Source organism: Anabrus simplex, chromosome 2 (assembly GCF_040414725.1).
Source record: "Anabrus simplex isolate iqAnaSimp1 chromosome 2, ASM4041472v1, whole genome shotgun sequence".
Lineage (NCBI taxonomy): Eukaryota > Metazoa > Arthropoda > Insecta > Orthoptera > Tettigoniidae > Anabrus > Anabrus simplex.
This window is the reverse complement of record NC_090266.1, coordinates 34,373,242-34,390,020: the sequence shown is the minus strand read 5'-3', so window position 1 is coordinate 34,390,020 and position 16,779 is coordinate 34,373,242.

Genomic DNA, 16,779 nt, shown 5'->3' with positions numbered 1-16,779 from the left:
GCTGGTATAAAAACTTTTATAACGCAGGATACAATTCCTGAGACAGCGGATAGGTCTTGCTATCCAGCGAGGAAATGCTGCCAGTGTTATGGGCACTTTTCCAGATAACGCTCCACTGGACGAAGTCTTTTATCTTACACCTTAGACTTTCGAGCTGGAGCGAAGTTAAAAAAAATGATTGTTGAAATATTATTTTGTATTAAACGGTTGATCATATAAACACATACATTTCATCAAATAAAATGGGCAGTTTTCATATTCCTTAAATCACTACAAATAAAAATAAAAAATCTATTTGATAATATATGCAATTACCAGGCTATATCACCGTTGCGTCTGAATATATTGCTGAGAATGCTGTCGAAGAAGTACTGATACGCGGCAGGTATATCAGTAAGAACTATCATTCTTTGATAGAATTTCGCACAATATTGAACCTTAGATAACTGAACTTTACAGGGCATAGTTCTAACCTGAAATATTTCATACGATTTTTGGGGCACCACACAATGATTGTAAGAAATTTTCATTTTCTTCTGGCGAGTTTCCTAAAGAGCAATTCAGTAAATTGATGGAATTCTACGGGAAATATTTTGATACAGTACGACTTAAATCCGAATTGAGGGCAATGTTCACTTCTGAACACTTCAATGATATGACTGCGGCTTAAATCCGGAAGTTCGTATTGACCACTGACACTTATAGTGGTCTTCCTGAGCTTTATAAATTGGGCACATTGGTTACAACTATTCCCGCTATATCATCTGCAGAACGCTCTTTCTCTGCCCTAAAGCGAATAAAATCCTTCGTCCACAATTCTTAAAGTGAGTCATCCCTCTGCATTAGGAATGATGTCTATAGAGAAGGATAATCTCGTTGAGTTGAAAACACGTGAGGAATTCTACAGTGACGTCAACAAGGAATTCTGAAAAAAAGAATTGCAGGATCGACTTCACCTAAGTGTAATTAGGATGATTAGAATTGGAATTTACTAATTACGTTGTGTTACTGCGTGGTTACTAGTTGCATGCCTCCGTGGGGAATCCAGGACACGCCTCTGGATTATACTCATAAAAACAATAATGATACGGTAATAATTGGGGGAGATCTAAACTTGCCTGAAGTTGAATGGAATGGAGCTGCAAGTGAAGCCCATGAACAGAAACTGGCAAATAAGTTAATTTGGGAGGGAGGATTTACACAAGTAGTACAAGAACCAACTCGTCTCAATAACTTGCTAGATGTATTCTTGGTTAAACCATGGGAAATTGTTGATAAAACTGAGGTAATTGAAGGAATAGGTGACCATAAGGCTGTAATAATGGATGTAGGACTTGTACCAAAAATGCTTAATAAGAGGGTCACAAAAGACAAGAAATTATACAGAAAAACTAAAGTTGATGAATTTGGGACTTACCTTAAATCACAATTCAGTTGTTGGATAAGTGAAGGGAATAATGTGGATACACTTTGGGCTAAATTTAAAGGAATCATTTGGGAAGGAGAGAAGAGATTTGTACCTGTTAAGAAGGGTAAAATGACCTCAGACCCTGTTTATTACAATAGGGAAATAAGAAAATTAAAAAGAAAATGTAGAATAGTAAACAGGAAAATCAAAGAAGGTAGGGAGAGTAGAGAAAGTAGAAAACAGCTAATGAGGGAACTGAATAGAGTGAAAAAGGAAGCAAAAGAGAATTATATGAATGGCATTCTTCAAGAGGGTAATGACCACAAAGGGAAATGGAAAAAGCTGTATTCATATATTAGGAATCAAAAAGGAAAAGGAATCCAAATTCCTACAATGGTGGGAGAAGGGGGTGAACACTATTTAACAGATACTGAGAAAGCAAACCTCTTTAGTAGGGAATTCCGAGATTCAGTAGAAGATTGTCAGGACTTGGAAACCGTAACAGAAGATAGAGAGGGAGAGACACAGAGGGAAACAAGAAGCTTCTGATTCACAAATGAAGATATTTTCAGAGAAATCCAACTGCTTCAGCAAGGAAAAGCAGCAGGAAGTGATCAAATTACTGGGGAGGTATTAAAGACAATGGGGTGGTATATAGTGCCTTATTTAAAATTTCTCTTTGACTATGTCATAAATAATAGTGTGATACCAAAGGAATGGAAGGAATCTATAATAATACCAATTTATAAAGGAAAGGGTGATAAAAGGAAACCAGAGAACTACAGACCAATCAGCCTGACCAGTATAGTTTGTAAAATACTGGAGAGTTTAATAGCAAAGTACATCAGAGGGATATGTGATGATAAAAATTGGTTCATGAGGAGCCAGTATGGATTTAGAAAGAAATTTTCTTGCGAGGCACAACTGGTGGGATTTCAGCAGGACATATCAGATCAGTTAGATTCAGGAGGCCAGTTAGATTGCATAGCCATAGATCTTTCCAAAGCCTTTGATAGACTGGAACATGGAATATTATTAAAGAAATTGGAGGGAATAGGATTGGATGTAAGGGTTATACGTTGGATAAGAACATTTCTAAATTCAAGGGTTCAGAAAGTCAAAGTAGGAAATAATATATCACAGGAAGAGAAAGTCTGGAAGGGAATTGCACAGGGTAGTATAATCGGTCCGTTACTTTTCTTAATATACGCAAATGATTTAGGGAACAATATAACATCGAAAATAAGATTGTATGCAGATGACATAATTGTTTATAGGGAAATAAATAACATTGAGGATTGTTCAGAATTACAAAGGGACCTTGACAGTATCCAAGAATGGGTTGAAGAAAATAATATGAAGATTAATGGAGGCAAATCAACTGTTACAACATTTACAAACAGGAGCTTTAAAACTGAATTTGAATATACTTTGGATGAGGTAGTTATCCCAAAAGATGGCAAGTGCAAATACTTAGGTGTGAGATTTGAAAGTAATTTGCACTGGAAGGGTCATGTTGATGACATTGTTGGGAAAGCATACAGATCGTTACATGTCATAATGAGACTACTTAAAGGATGCAACAAAGAATTAAAAGAAAAAAGTTACTTAAGTATGGTTCGTCCATTATTGGAATATGCAAACAGTGTTTGGGATCCTCACCAAGAATACCTAATAAAAGAACTAGATGGTGTGCAGAGGAAAGCAGCAAGGTTTGTAACAGGGGATTTCAGGAGAAAGAGTAGTGTATCAGAAATGTTAAAGGAACTTGCGTGGGAAACTTTAAGTAAGAGAAGGGAGAAAACTAGACTTATAGGATTATATAGAGCCTATACAGGAGAAGAAGCATGGGGAGATATCCGTGAGAGGCTTCGGTTGGAAAATAATTATATTGGTAGAACTGACCACAAGTACAAAATTAGAAGGAATTTTAGCAGAAGCGATTGGGGTAGATTTTCTTTCATTGGGAAGGGCGTGAAGGAGTGGAACTGTTTACCAGGGGTAGTGTTTGATCCTTTTCCAAAATCTGTACAGATATTCAAGAAGAGAATAAACAACACCAGAGATAATAAATTAAATGTTAGAGGGCATTCGACCAGTGCAGGATATTGTAAATAATAAATGTGTGTGATTAAATTAATTCCATCCCCTGGTCTAAGGATATTGGACAGCCCAAGTAGGGGACTGCCTGTAGGGGTGAAGTACAGTGGGGACTTCAAGGGCCCTGGGACCGCTACGGTAGCTGTGAAGGCCCTTCAGGAACTCTGAAAAGTGGTGGCAGAAGGGGCTCTGGTTAAGACGCAGCAGGTCGTTATGCTACTTAGGTTCCAAAATGGGTAAAATATAAATATGTGAATAAATTCAGTGTTAATTTTAATCTTATACCAGTTGTATAGTATTATTAGAAGTAATTTCACATACCGTACTGTATATGAGTTGACTATGTTTGTAAGATATTATAAGTAGAATTTTGTAAACAATATAAATTTATTAAGGATGACGTGTGTGTTTAATAGAAAAAATTATTAGCGTAAATTGTATAATATTGTATTCTAGGAAACTTTTCTTCGTCTCCTGTTAATTTAAAATTTAGTGCTTGATAATAATGTATTTTAGTGTACCATTTGCCACCGAGGTAGACACCTCATTTGCAAATAAAGAGATTTTTATTTTTTTTATTTTGATGAAACTCACCGGGTAACAGGTTAAATATCGTACACAAGGAGTTAGATGCGCTAACTGCCTCAGCTATGCTAAAGGCAGATCAAAAGTTCATTGTTCAGAACGAAGCAGTCAGTCCTACTTTCGTATATGGATTTCAGACTGCTGAAATAAGACAAGTACCGGTTAGCTTCCTGAAAACCAGTGACAAAATGTTAAAGAGCTCCCTTTGCAGTTACATACCGATACCCCCGATAGTGCCTTGTAATCTGATTTAAGATTCAAAGGCCTCGGAGTTTTTAAAAAAAACCTGGGATGTGCACCTACAGTAAATAAGCGCATACAACGCTCTTCGCCGAGCCAGAAACAGCCATGCCTTAAACATACGTGATCTGTCATCAGAAACGACGCATTGTTTGAAGGCACTCAACATCACAGATATTAACATATTCTATGACAGGCAGTACAAGACGAATTGGCTTAATTACCTTTAAAGATAATGACAAAAACCCTACGTTATCGATCTGACCATCCGATTCGAGGACCAGAAATGGCGAATGTATCCGAATATTGAATTTATTAGGAAGGAGGAATACGAGATAAAATCAGAGCGTGTGAACATAGTAGCTAGTATGAATGAAGTGTCGGACGGAGTGCTTAGGTCACTGCCGTAGACAGTTGTATCACACGTAATGAGATTTAAATGAGTGATTGGAATATATTATATTTAATAAAGATACGGAGAAAATGGAGAAATCGTGTAACCAGATTATGTGGAAACGTACACGATGATCACTCATAATCATGGCAGACCCTATGAAGTTACGGAATGGTGAAACTTCAGGGAAACAATAAAATGTCTTTCCCGTTAGTGAGGATAAAGTGACCGGACCGAATTCTTCAAATCCTTCTGGTTACGGGTTTGTGCTAGAGGCGATGCATTAGTAGCAGGCCTTGGTAGTTTAGGGGATACGTCCCATGTTAATATTAGATACCGCGAGTAAGAGAGGGAGCCTCACCCCCATGAATCTTATATTTCCCAAAACGAACAGTGAAACGTTGTCAGCTCATAGACGGACAACTGACTGCTAGTGCAACTTGTAAATCTTGAAGCTGATAGCATCCAATGTTAATTGAATATACCATGTGTCTGGTATATGTAAATTGCCGAGCCCATTTAGGTCGTGAATTCGGGTAACATTTAATTTGACAAAGGGATACAGAAAGTTATTTTGTAGTAAGTTCCGGGAAAATATTTACGAATGATGTATGGGCATACTAAGGAACCACTTGCAGTTATTAGGAGGTGTGACGTAGCTGTTGTGAAGCTAATTTTGGTATAAGGTAAATTACGTATTTCAAAAATGAACACACCTGCCAAGTTTAGGAAAATAAATCATGTTAACTGAAGATACTGCAGTCAGCTCGATTCAGGGGGTACACGTTCTCCAAAAATAATTGTCAGTATGAATGTAGAGGACATTAAGGCAATGATGGCCAGTCTATTGGCCGAACTGAAGGAGCAGATCAGGATGGATAGCGAAAGGCAAGCAGAACTTTTGAAGAACCCGATTAGGGCCGATTGTGACAGGCTTGAGGAACGTTTTGTTAGACAGGAGAAAGCGAACGCTGAAACCAAAGAGCAACAGACCAGTCAGGTTGGGCAACTCACTGAACGCTTAGAGGGATACGAGGCGTCATGTAAGGCCCAGGCCGCAGAACTTAAAGACCATTTCACTTCCCGTGTTAATAACTTAACCAGTCAAATAGATTCCTTGACGCAAAAATTAGACCAAACAAGCATCCGTCTAGAGGGACAAATAAAGGAAGTAGATGCGAAATTTACCGCTCAGGAAGATAAAATCGATAGGTTGGAAGCAAAGGTTAATACCGGAACGGAAGAGGTCGTAAATTTACGAACTCAAGTGGAAGAATTCTCCGCGAAATCCCAAGACATTGAGGCGCAACTGATAATGGTCGCCGACAGCACAGAGACGAAATGTAGGGAGTACCTCGACCAACAGGTGAACCTAATGAAAGTCGAGCTGAAAACCGACGTCAAGGGAAAACAACGGGAAATTCAAAGCAAATTGAAGGAAACGAAGGACAAGGTTGATAAATTCGAACTGAAGGTTCATAAAGCAAGTATTAAGGGTGATGTCCACGAGAGATTAATACTGGAGTTACAGGATGAAGTCGAGAACCTCAAATCTCAAGAGTCTCGAGGAGGCCGAGTATTAAAATCCGCCTTAAAGAAGCCACAGAAAGGTGAACACGATATTCTAGGAAATCCCACCAAACCAGATAAAATCGATGTAATGAAGAAACCGGATATTCGGGAAGACGAGCAAAAAGGAAGAGATCGTCAGGTCGCTACAAAAGACGACAACGCAATAAGCAATACCGATCTAAGTATGGATGGTTTACCAGTCAGAGAAGAACATATTTAAGGTGGAGAAATCGGAATACCGGAGGTTCGAAGTTACAACATGTGAACTGGAGAGAAGAGGTGAGAGATAGACGAGTCCTGAAACCCAGACATTACGTGGAGCAAGTGAAACGTAAACGAGGAAGCAAGAAAGAGCAGCACTTGACCGTGTTGCAATTAACAAGAAGAAAAGGAAGTCTTGAGTTCGGAGCACATGGGGACTCAAGCAGGCAGAAACCAAAGGGTACCGAGGAAGAAAGGAAAGGTTTCGAACTTTATGCTCATAGAATTGGAGCCAGGGGTAATCGATTAAATCCCATGTGAATAAATACTATTCCCGAGGTCAAACAGAAGACGAGCAAGACCAATAGTGGGACGTGGTCTAGCATTAATTGTACAACATGTAAATGAACTTCATCTTAGTTATAATTCATTGCAAATGGTATAGAATTAACATTAAGAGACTTGGAAGAAGCGAAACCGATGGTGACTATTGTACATAAAGAATAAGAAGACGTCGAAGAAGAGAGATGGAATAAATTACGTTAAACCTGGCGTATGGCATAACTTCAGAAGCCGCGATTCACGTATCATAGACATATCAATTTTAACAGGTGCCAACGGAAATTATTACATGTGATAAAACTAGGACAGCTACCAGCAGGAGACCCGTATGATCATGATGATGGAGAACCATCGGGAGAAGAAGATGAGGAAGAAGATGAAGCCGACGTTGAAGATGATCCTGAACAGGAACAAAAGGGTGATAATGTCAACTGTGTGCTGATGGAAGTAGATGATCGAGATGCAGAGGATGATGGGGGATATTCAGATGAGGATGATTGTACTGATTGCGCAAAAAGACGAAATATGATGACTCAAGTGTGCTTGCGCATCCTCATGATCGGATATGAGTTGAGGTTGGAGAATGCCATCTTCCGAAATAGTCAAGTGAAAGGGTCACGATAATGCATTTGATTAGTGAGAAAAATCCCTACTTTTGTCGTGATTTTTCTTAACCCAAGTGGGAGAGGGATCTGACCGTTCATGACATCACCATATGTATATAGAGACATCCTGTATAGAGAATATGCCGTTTTCCGCGCAGTTCTACGTTAAATAGCCGCCAAACGAGGATACTCTTGACGGTTCCGCGACTCGAGCCGCCCCCCGTAGAGTCGCGCGCCCCTCCTCACGTTGCTCGCAATTGGGAAAAGAGGGAGTACGAGCGCTTGTAAGTGGAGCTCGTTCTCTCTCTGGCCGAGAGAGCTGGAACAAGCAAGATGTCACATGACTGAGGAGTGAGGTCACGAAACAGCCTCAAAGAAGTCGTCTCAACATACGAGACGATATCACCCCATGTATTCCCCTAAATATCTGGTGGCACCAATGCGTAGCTGTCAACTGTTTCGAGGGTATTAACATTAATAACTGGGAAATACTTGATGGATAATTTCGAGTTACGACTTCGGTGAATGAGGAGATTTTATGCGGATTTATCATGCAGATAACCATTCTACATAATAAGAATAATAGGAAGTACGCAGATAGTTGATGGCCTGAAGAGAGTAAAACCAGGTGCCCAACTTTGACAGGACCAGGAAAACTGAAAAATCCCCGGAGTCAGGCTCCACCTACTGAGAATTGATACTGACGCTTTGATGATTGCAGATGAACCCGCGAAGGATTCGAAACGAAAATTGATCAGTGGAAAGAGGGATGTACAGGCTTTAATTTGATATTAAATTCAACGTTTAAATATATCTGCCAGCGGACCGATGTTTGACAAGGGGGCGTGGTCTGACTCCCCCTCCAGAAAATAAGGCTTTCCTTTAAAAAGGCGAGTGGCAAGAAGGGAGTATACACAGTATCTCCAGTGCATTCGGTCTGATCAGCAGGCTCAGTTTTTAGTAAACATTCAGTTTCAATATTCAGTGTTTCACATTGTGAAGGTTCTTAGTGAACAGTGTTGTGTAGTGGTAAATGACAGCACATAGTGAGTGACAGTGCGCTGAGTACCAGATATTCGTCACGATTTTAATTCAGTTTGTTACGACTCGTATGCGATAAGAAAAATTTTCCTTCAATTATGTGTAAAAGCGGCACGGGATTGTAAAAAAAAGGAGGTGGTCGATTAAACTATTACATGCGCAGCTATGAAATTTATCTGAGCTAGTGTGGTGGATTATGCCAAATTACACGAATTATATATATATGGTTTAGTGAAGGAAGTAATTAAATACAAGATAGTTCAATAACAGTGTTAAAGTAAGGCCTGAACCAACGATAACAGTGAGCGGTTTATCAGCTATCATTTTGGTGGATCGGGCGGCACCCTCCGTATTCTCTCAAACGCAGTGAGTGTACATCGTATCAATGATTAATGAAATAGAGTGGGTCGATTAATGACCAGTAAAAAATATATATTAATACCTAATATTCATATCCTGTGATTGTGACCAGCGAGTGTGTGATGCTCCGAGAGTAAATTACTTGTGGAGAACTGGTGTATGCAAATGAAGGTATCGATATCGGTTGCAGGACAGACACCGATATGGGGCTAAGGTGCTTGAATTTATGAGCATCCTTAGTTATATCAAAGTTGTAATGAATGACACAACTAGTGCATTTATGACAAATTAGTTCTTCCTCATTTGCATATTTGACCTCCGAGAGTTTCAAGTTTGAAGGGGGCTGGTGAGCGGTCCGCTGTACAGTCACTCCAACGCATCAGGGATACTTTGGACCTTCCGACGCCAGACGAGGATCCAACCAGCACGCAGGTGAACCGACATAGGAAGACTCGGGAAGCATTCGCAAGTGAAGACGTCCTGTTGACAGCTTAGACCCATGGCTGTACTCCCTGAGGAAAGCTGATTGCAGACATCTAAGTGTTGAGTATATTTTAAACTTATTATCGTGATAGCTACAGTCTTGCTTGGGGAGGTAAATAATTTGCATATAAATACTTTGAATATTATTTGATTATAACCAAAGTTTCAGAGGGACTATAGTTTTTGTAAGAATTTTTTGTGAGATTTTATTCGTGGTCTGAACCACTGATTTCATTCATTATGGGGGAGTAGTGCATGGTAGTTGTAAGACCCCAGTGTAATTTGCAGGTGACGTGACGTTATATGACGGGAGAAATTTTCGCAGTATGATTTGATTGTCCTCAAGTTACAACTAAATGGTATGATTCATCATAAGAGTTCCCGATTATTTATTTCTTGATTGCACGTCACATAGTGGTAGGGAATTCCTCCTGTATAGATTTAAGATTTAAAACTTCAAGACAACAAGGAGTCAACAGTGTGGTGTAATTGAATTATGTAGATCGCGATTAACTGTAAAAAAAAATTAATCCTGAAGGTTACAGTCTTCTCTTTAAAATATGCATGTTCTCGGGATATGGGGATTGGGAAGACGGAACCTGATGGATAAGTTCGTAATTTTTAGAGTGTAGTGGTGAGAAATATATGAGTTTCCCTGTTGAATATATATATTGTATCAGTAAAAGAGCCCGACTTTAAGATTTATTTTCAACGTAAGCATGGAATAGTTCTCAGGGCTAAACTGGATGAATATTAGCTAGGGCTTGGTACAGGAGGCAGGGTCCTATCTACAAGAAAAGTTTGAATCTGATTTGATAAGAGTTTATTCATGTAATGCATATTAAATTGCACATCACCCCATGGTAGGTAGGGGTTGTCTTCCACATTGTCCTTTAAATGACCCGGGTCTCCAGCTCACCAGGCCGCACCGGCTGGAACACGTTCCACAAGATGCCCAAGTACTCCGTCAAGATGCGGACGGACCATCCAGGTGTGTTGCATGGAATGCGCCTCAAATTCCCGATGCTCGTGATGACCTCCGCTGGTTCCTGACGATGTTGAGGGTAATCACATTACCCAAGTACAATGAGGTTGATAGAATCAATACCCACAAAACTCCAAAATGTGTTCTTCGTCACTCGCAGAATTTATGAGTCAAAGTTCATGGATACCTTGAATAATTAGTTTTCTCAACACTAGTAAAATCACTAGTCAAGACTTTCAAGAATTCACTCTTTAGCACTCATGGAAATGACAAGTCCATGTTAATGAAGACTTTCAATAATGTTATGGTTCATCAATGGCAAAAGTTACAAGTCTTTAAGTAATCTCTGGCAAAAATCACAAGTTTATGCTCATGGAAGCTTCGAACAAATTTAGAGTTCATCACTCGTGAATATTCCAAGTCCTTGAATAATCACTGGCGAAAAGTTAGAGTCCATCACTGGTAAATATTACAAGTCTTCGAATAATTACTGGCGAAAATTTAAAGTCCATCACTGGTAAATATTACAAGTCTTTGAAAAATCACTGGTAAATATTACAAGTCTTTGAAAAATCACTGGGAAATATTACAAGTCTTTGAAAAATCACTGGTGAAATTTTAGAGTCCATCACTAGTAAATATTACAAGTCTTTGAAAAAATCACTGGAAAAAATTTAGAGTCCTTCACTGGTAAATATTACAAGTCTCATTTATAAAGAAGAATTCGTTCCTCACCACACGTAAATATTATAAGTCCCATTTATAAAGACTTAGAAAAATTCAGAGTTTCTCAACACACGTAAATATTACAAATCCCATTTATAAAGACTTAGAAGAATTCGTTCCTCAACACTCGTAAATATTACAGTCCCATTTATAAAGACTTAGAAGAATTCGTTCCTCAGTGAGACTATAACCACACGAAGATACCTTCCGACGATAATGGCAGCGAGTAGAGCCACGTTGACTACTCGTCTGTGACTGACTGACTGACTGACTGACTGACTGACTGAGATATCAGGCTATATTGAGCCCTCCTTATATTTGGTTTGGGGACATCTACGTCACATATGCCGTGAAGCTGGTTATCTCCTGAATCCCTCGACGGATTTTCTTGAAATTCAAGCATTGCGACGTTTATGTAATTCCCTTTAAAATGACATGTTGATCAAGTCGCTACCACAATTATTATAGGAGTTTTAATTTTTTTCTCCATCGAATGTTCCGGAAGGTGTGACGCTTGAATCTGGAACATAAGAGTTCAGGTTAGCTGCACGTGGCATGACAGGTGGGTGATCTAACTAGCCCCTGCGGCTACGTCACGCATACAGCTGTTCTCAGATTGCTCGCTCGTCCTGCTGAATGTAAACAAACCAGGCTTGCACGGAGTAATACGCGTGGTGATAAAATACGATCAACTCTCAAAAAATATGCATGTACAGGTCGTAACCGGTACAATATATATACATAATTAGGGCGATGCCCGTGTGGGGTTTTACCGGTTACCTCCATCGGGCGCGTCCCATTGGAATTGGGGAAGCTCGTTCGCTCTGCCGCCAGCAGAGTCAGAGGGTAGTAGGGAAATAAAATACCACCGTGAAAAAAATTGGTCCCTTGCCAGGGTTACGGCGAAGACTGGTAAATGACCAGAAGCCAGAAAACATCTTGAGGCAACCTCTAGGGCTAACAAGCCTAACCCGTCCAAAGCAAAGTCAAGTCAAAAAGCATGATGGCACAACATTTCAAGAAACATACCCCAGGGAGTAAATATTCGGATAAATCCCTCGTCGTGAACGCCACGGCGCACGAGTCTCGTTCGTATTCTAGAGGAGACTCGACATCATGCAAGAGACGAGTCGGAGCGTCTCGGTGTACACCGAAGAGTCAAAAACTCAGGTCAAAATCTAAAACCTTTCTAGCAACTTTCAACATAAATTCACTTACACAAACTGGCAAGCTGAAAACCCTCACCAAAGCTCTTCACGAAAATCAGGTATCCATAATGGCCCTACGGGAAACAAGGTACCCAGATGAAGAGATTTTTGAATCCGAAGACTACCGATTTTTCAAGAGCAAAGCGCAAAGAGGAATCCTCAATGGAGCTGTGATGCTTGGAAACGCGTTTGCTGTTAGAACCAAGATCCTTGAATCGGTTGCAAATTTCGAACCTGTGAATGATAGATTGTCTATACTCACAATTAAATGCGCGAACAAAACCTACGCCCTAGTTAACGCACATGCTCCTACAAACGATAAGAACAAGTCTGATCCAGACGAAGTTGATAATTTCTGGGACCTACTGGATAAAAAATTAAACAAAATCCCCAAACACCATGTCAAGCTACTTTTGGGTGACTTCAATGCCCAACTAGGTCGTGAACAGAAGTACAAGAAAGTTATAGGAAATTACCCTGCTCACAAAAGAACCAATCCCAACGGCAAAAGACTGGTGTCCATTTGCGAAAATCACAACCTGCAGGTCATGTCGACCCACTTTCGCCATCTACCCAGAAAGCAAATGACTTGGCGTTCTCCCGTCCAAGCTCTCGGAGAGTTCTAAACTGCTCATGTTGCAATCTTCAGGAGAAGCAGCCCTGAGATTATGAATGTCAAGGAAAAGAAAAGCATCAATGTGGCCTCAGATCATGATATGCCTCTTATCAAATTCAAACCAATTCCCGCAAACACAAGGAAGACAACCAAACAGATCACACGCTTCGACAATGATAAACTTCGGCAAAGGGTCGAGGAGTTCCAGGAGAAGGCGAGACCAAATGACTGTGACTTTAACAACGCCAAAAGTCTCCTTGCTGAGGCCGCTAAAGACGTTGCAGAAATCAAGAGAAGCAAAAAGCATGCCTGGTGGAACGGTACCTGCGAATCAGTCCTCCAAGAAAGACTCAATGCGTGGAAACAGTACTACTCTACGAAATCAGAAAATGATTGGAAAACCTACAAAACCCAACGTGCCCAAGCAGCTAGGGTGTTCAGAACTGAGAAACGTAAATACGAAAATCTCTCATTGAAAAGATAGAACAAAACTCTAGGAAGAATGAAAGCAGAGAGTACTGTGGAGCCTTCAAACGCAAACTCACTGGCTATAAACCACCATCTCTATTATTTGAGCGAAAGGACGCCACACTGGCGACATCAAATGAAGAAAATTGCAGCATTCTGGCAGATTACTTCAAGAATTTACTTAATTGCTCTAAACCGCAAAGAGCCATTGAGACCAAGGAACCCTTACTCAGGTACCCAGATTCCAGACCACCCGACAGAGATGAAATCAAGCGCCACATTGCCCGTCTCAAAAATAACAAAGCGCCGGGGGAAGACTCAGTAGTAGCAGAACTATGGAAATATGCCCCAGAGGAATCACTTGATATCTTGCAAAAGCAAATAGAAGAAATTTGGAACAAGGAGACCCTACCCGAAGATTGGAAAATAGCTTTGATCCATCCATTACACAAAAAAGGCAGCATGAAGAACATCAACAACTACAGAGGAATATCTTTGCTACCCGTGATTTACAAAATTCTATCACTTGCCATCCTGGGGCGTTTGGAAGCACAAGTCGAACATCAAATAGGTGAATACCAAGGAGGATTCAGAAAAGGTAGCTCAACAGCTGAACAGATCCAAAATCTCAAAACGATCATCAGATATTGTACACTAAGGTCCAAGCAGTATGTGTCTGTCTTTGAGGACTTTAAGAAAGCGTACGACTCCATTGACCGGGAAGTCCTGCTAAACATCTTTAATGAATTTGGAGTTGATTTGAAACTGCTGGCATTAATTAGAGCCACCCTGACCGATACAAAATCCAAGGTGAAGTTCCACGGATGTCTCTCGCATTCCTTTGACATCAAAACAGGAGTCCGACAAGGTGATGGGCTATCCCCGATACTCTTCAACTGTGTTCTTGAAAAGATCATCATAACCTGGCGGGTGAGATTACAGGAAACCAACTACAGTCCATTGAGAATAGGAACCAAATCCAAGGGGATCGCAACAGACTGCTTAGCATTTGCCGATGATATTGCTGTTCTCTCAAACGACATAGAAACCGCTAGAGCTCAAATTGAAATTTTAAAGGAAATTGCCGAACAAACTGGTTTGCAGATATCGTTTGAGAAAACAGAAGTAATGACTAACATCAAAGAGGCTCCACCAACACTCCATACAAAATACGGGGACATCACCCGAGTAGACAAATTCAAATACCTGGGTGAGATCATCATGAAAAATGGACTGGACAAAGAAGCACTTCAGGAGCGAGTACGCAAACTGGAAATAGCCTACCAAACATCCCGCACAATCTACAACGAAACATACCTTTCCCCAAACACCAAGATACGTCACTATGAAACCCTGTCTCTAAATGCCAACAAAGGACTCTTTGAAGAACTGGAGAAAAGAGAACGCAAAATTGTGAGAGGAATCTTGGGATCAAAGTACAGAAATGGAATCCATCAAAAGAGATCCAACAAGGAAGTCTACAGCAAAATAGAGAAAATTACCGACACCATCAGAAAAAGACGGGCACGATTTTACGGTCATCTGAAAAGAATGGACGGAAGAAAATTAACTAAAGAAATCTTTCACTTTTTTATTCAAACCCCAAAACCACAATTCCCGGGTTTAGAAATACCAAAGAAGACCTGCAAATGCTACATATCTCAGCTGAAGACGCCCTTAACAGAGATCTCTTCCGCAAGAAAATATTGACGAACGGGCTAAACCGAGACGAGCAACCGAAGAGAAGACACGGTTCCCCTTGGACAGAGGAGCGTAAGCAGGCCCACTCACAAAGAATGAGGGAAATTTGGGCTCTAAAGAAGGTCAAGTTCAGTGTCAAATGCAACAAGACTTAACGTGGTCCTTGATGGCCCCAGCGAATTATATATATATATATCGTCCCTGTTCTGCCAAAACGGCGAGTGTGACAATGATCTTCCTATCCATTATTTCCCTTAAGACTGGTCACGCCTTCCAGCCACATATTGATATGCATTCCATCAGAACAATTTTCGTTGAGTTCATTTTCCTATGCGCGTGTGTAAAGGAAAATGAACCTTAAACACATCACACTCTAGGAGTGGGTAAATGTCAGGCAAATACACATTCCTTCAGTATGGTACAGTAAGGTTCATTTTCCTTTACACATGCGCATAGGTAAATGAACTCAACGGAAATTGTTCTGATGGACCGAATATCAATATGTGGCTGGAAGGCGTGACTAGTCTTAAGGGAAATAATGGATAGCAAGAGCATTGTAACTTTCGCCGTTTTCGCAGAACAGGGACATATATTAGGGCGATGTAAAATGCCGCCTTGAAATAAGACAAGTGAAGCCAAATGTAGGCTACTATCTGATGTTACGTTGAGGGCGTCAGTGTGTTGAAGAGAAAGAATGTCTTTGCGATGATATGAATATTTGAGAATAGCAGATAAAGGCTGGAGATTTACTCTGCCGGGAAAAAAAGAACGAGCGGATGGCAGTGTCCGACTCGCTTGACAGTTTTATGAGGGGGATGGGGGAAGCTAGACCCCGAACGAGGTTTGTTCACCATTTTGAGAAGGGAGACGCATTTAGATCGTTCTTCTCTTCTTCTCGTATAACGGAGACATGCATAAATTGAGAAAATAACATCGTCGATAGGTTCCAGATATTATAGATGAGTGAAATCCTCCCATCTTTCTATTATTTGTGTTAATTAAAGTAAAAACCGTTATAGGATTTTCAGGTTATTATACCCCCACATGTGGAAGTCCGGGGTTCGAGTCCCAGATTCTGGCGAGGATTGTTGCCCACACGTGGCAAATGAGATGGGTCTTGCCAGACATTGTTCTTTCCAGGAAAATGAAGATCAGAACATTATATTATTCCTTCAAGTAAATGTTTAGTATACGTCATATAATGTGATATGCTGGTTGCCGAGTTGCTATATGTATTTTTTTTAGGTACACCGTTGAAATGGAAGGTCGCGTGTTATATTACTGCATAGGCAATCCCAATGAAACAGGTGTTATGCGGGAGTTAGTATTCCGCACGACAAGTGTGGTGAATCATTAACGTAGACAATGTGACATAACTATCATGTGTTTAAAATGCGTTCAGCGAATTTGCAGTAACCCTCAATTAACACGTGATATACAAATTGAATGAAATAATTCACGTCGTAAGGAAGATATACCTTTGCGTAAGATGTGTATAAAGTGTTTTTAATATAATATATGATAAGATATTCCGTATGCTAAATAGTTCTGGAAGGGGACGCCCTTTCAATGTATTTTTAATGATTTGAAGGTTATGAAGTGATAAATGCTAATCTGAAAGAGACAGAAAGGGACATTCAAAGCTCAGACCTAATTTATGAATTAATGTTATTGCATATGTAAATATCCCGGCATATCTTTGTGTAGCGTATTATACAAGTGTCTCCTTAGCTAATTAAAGGTG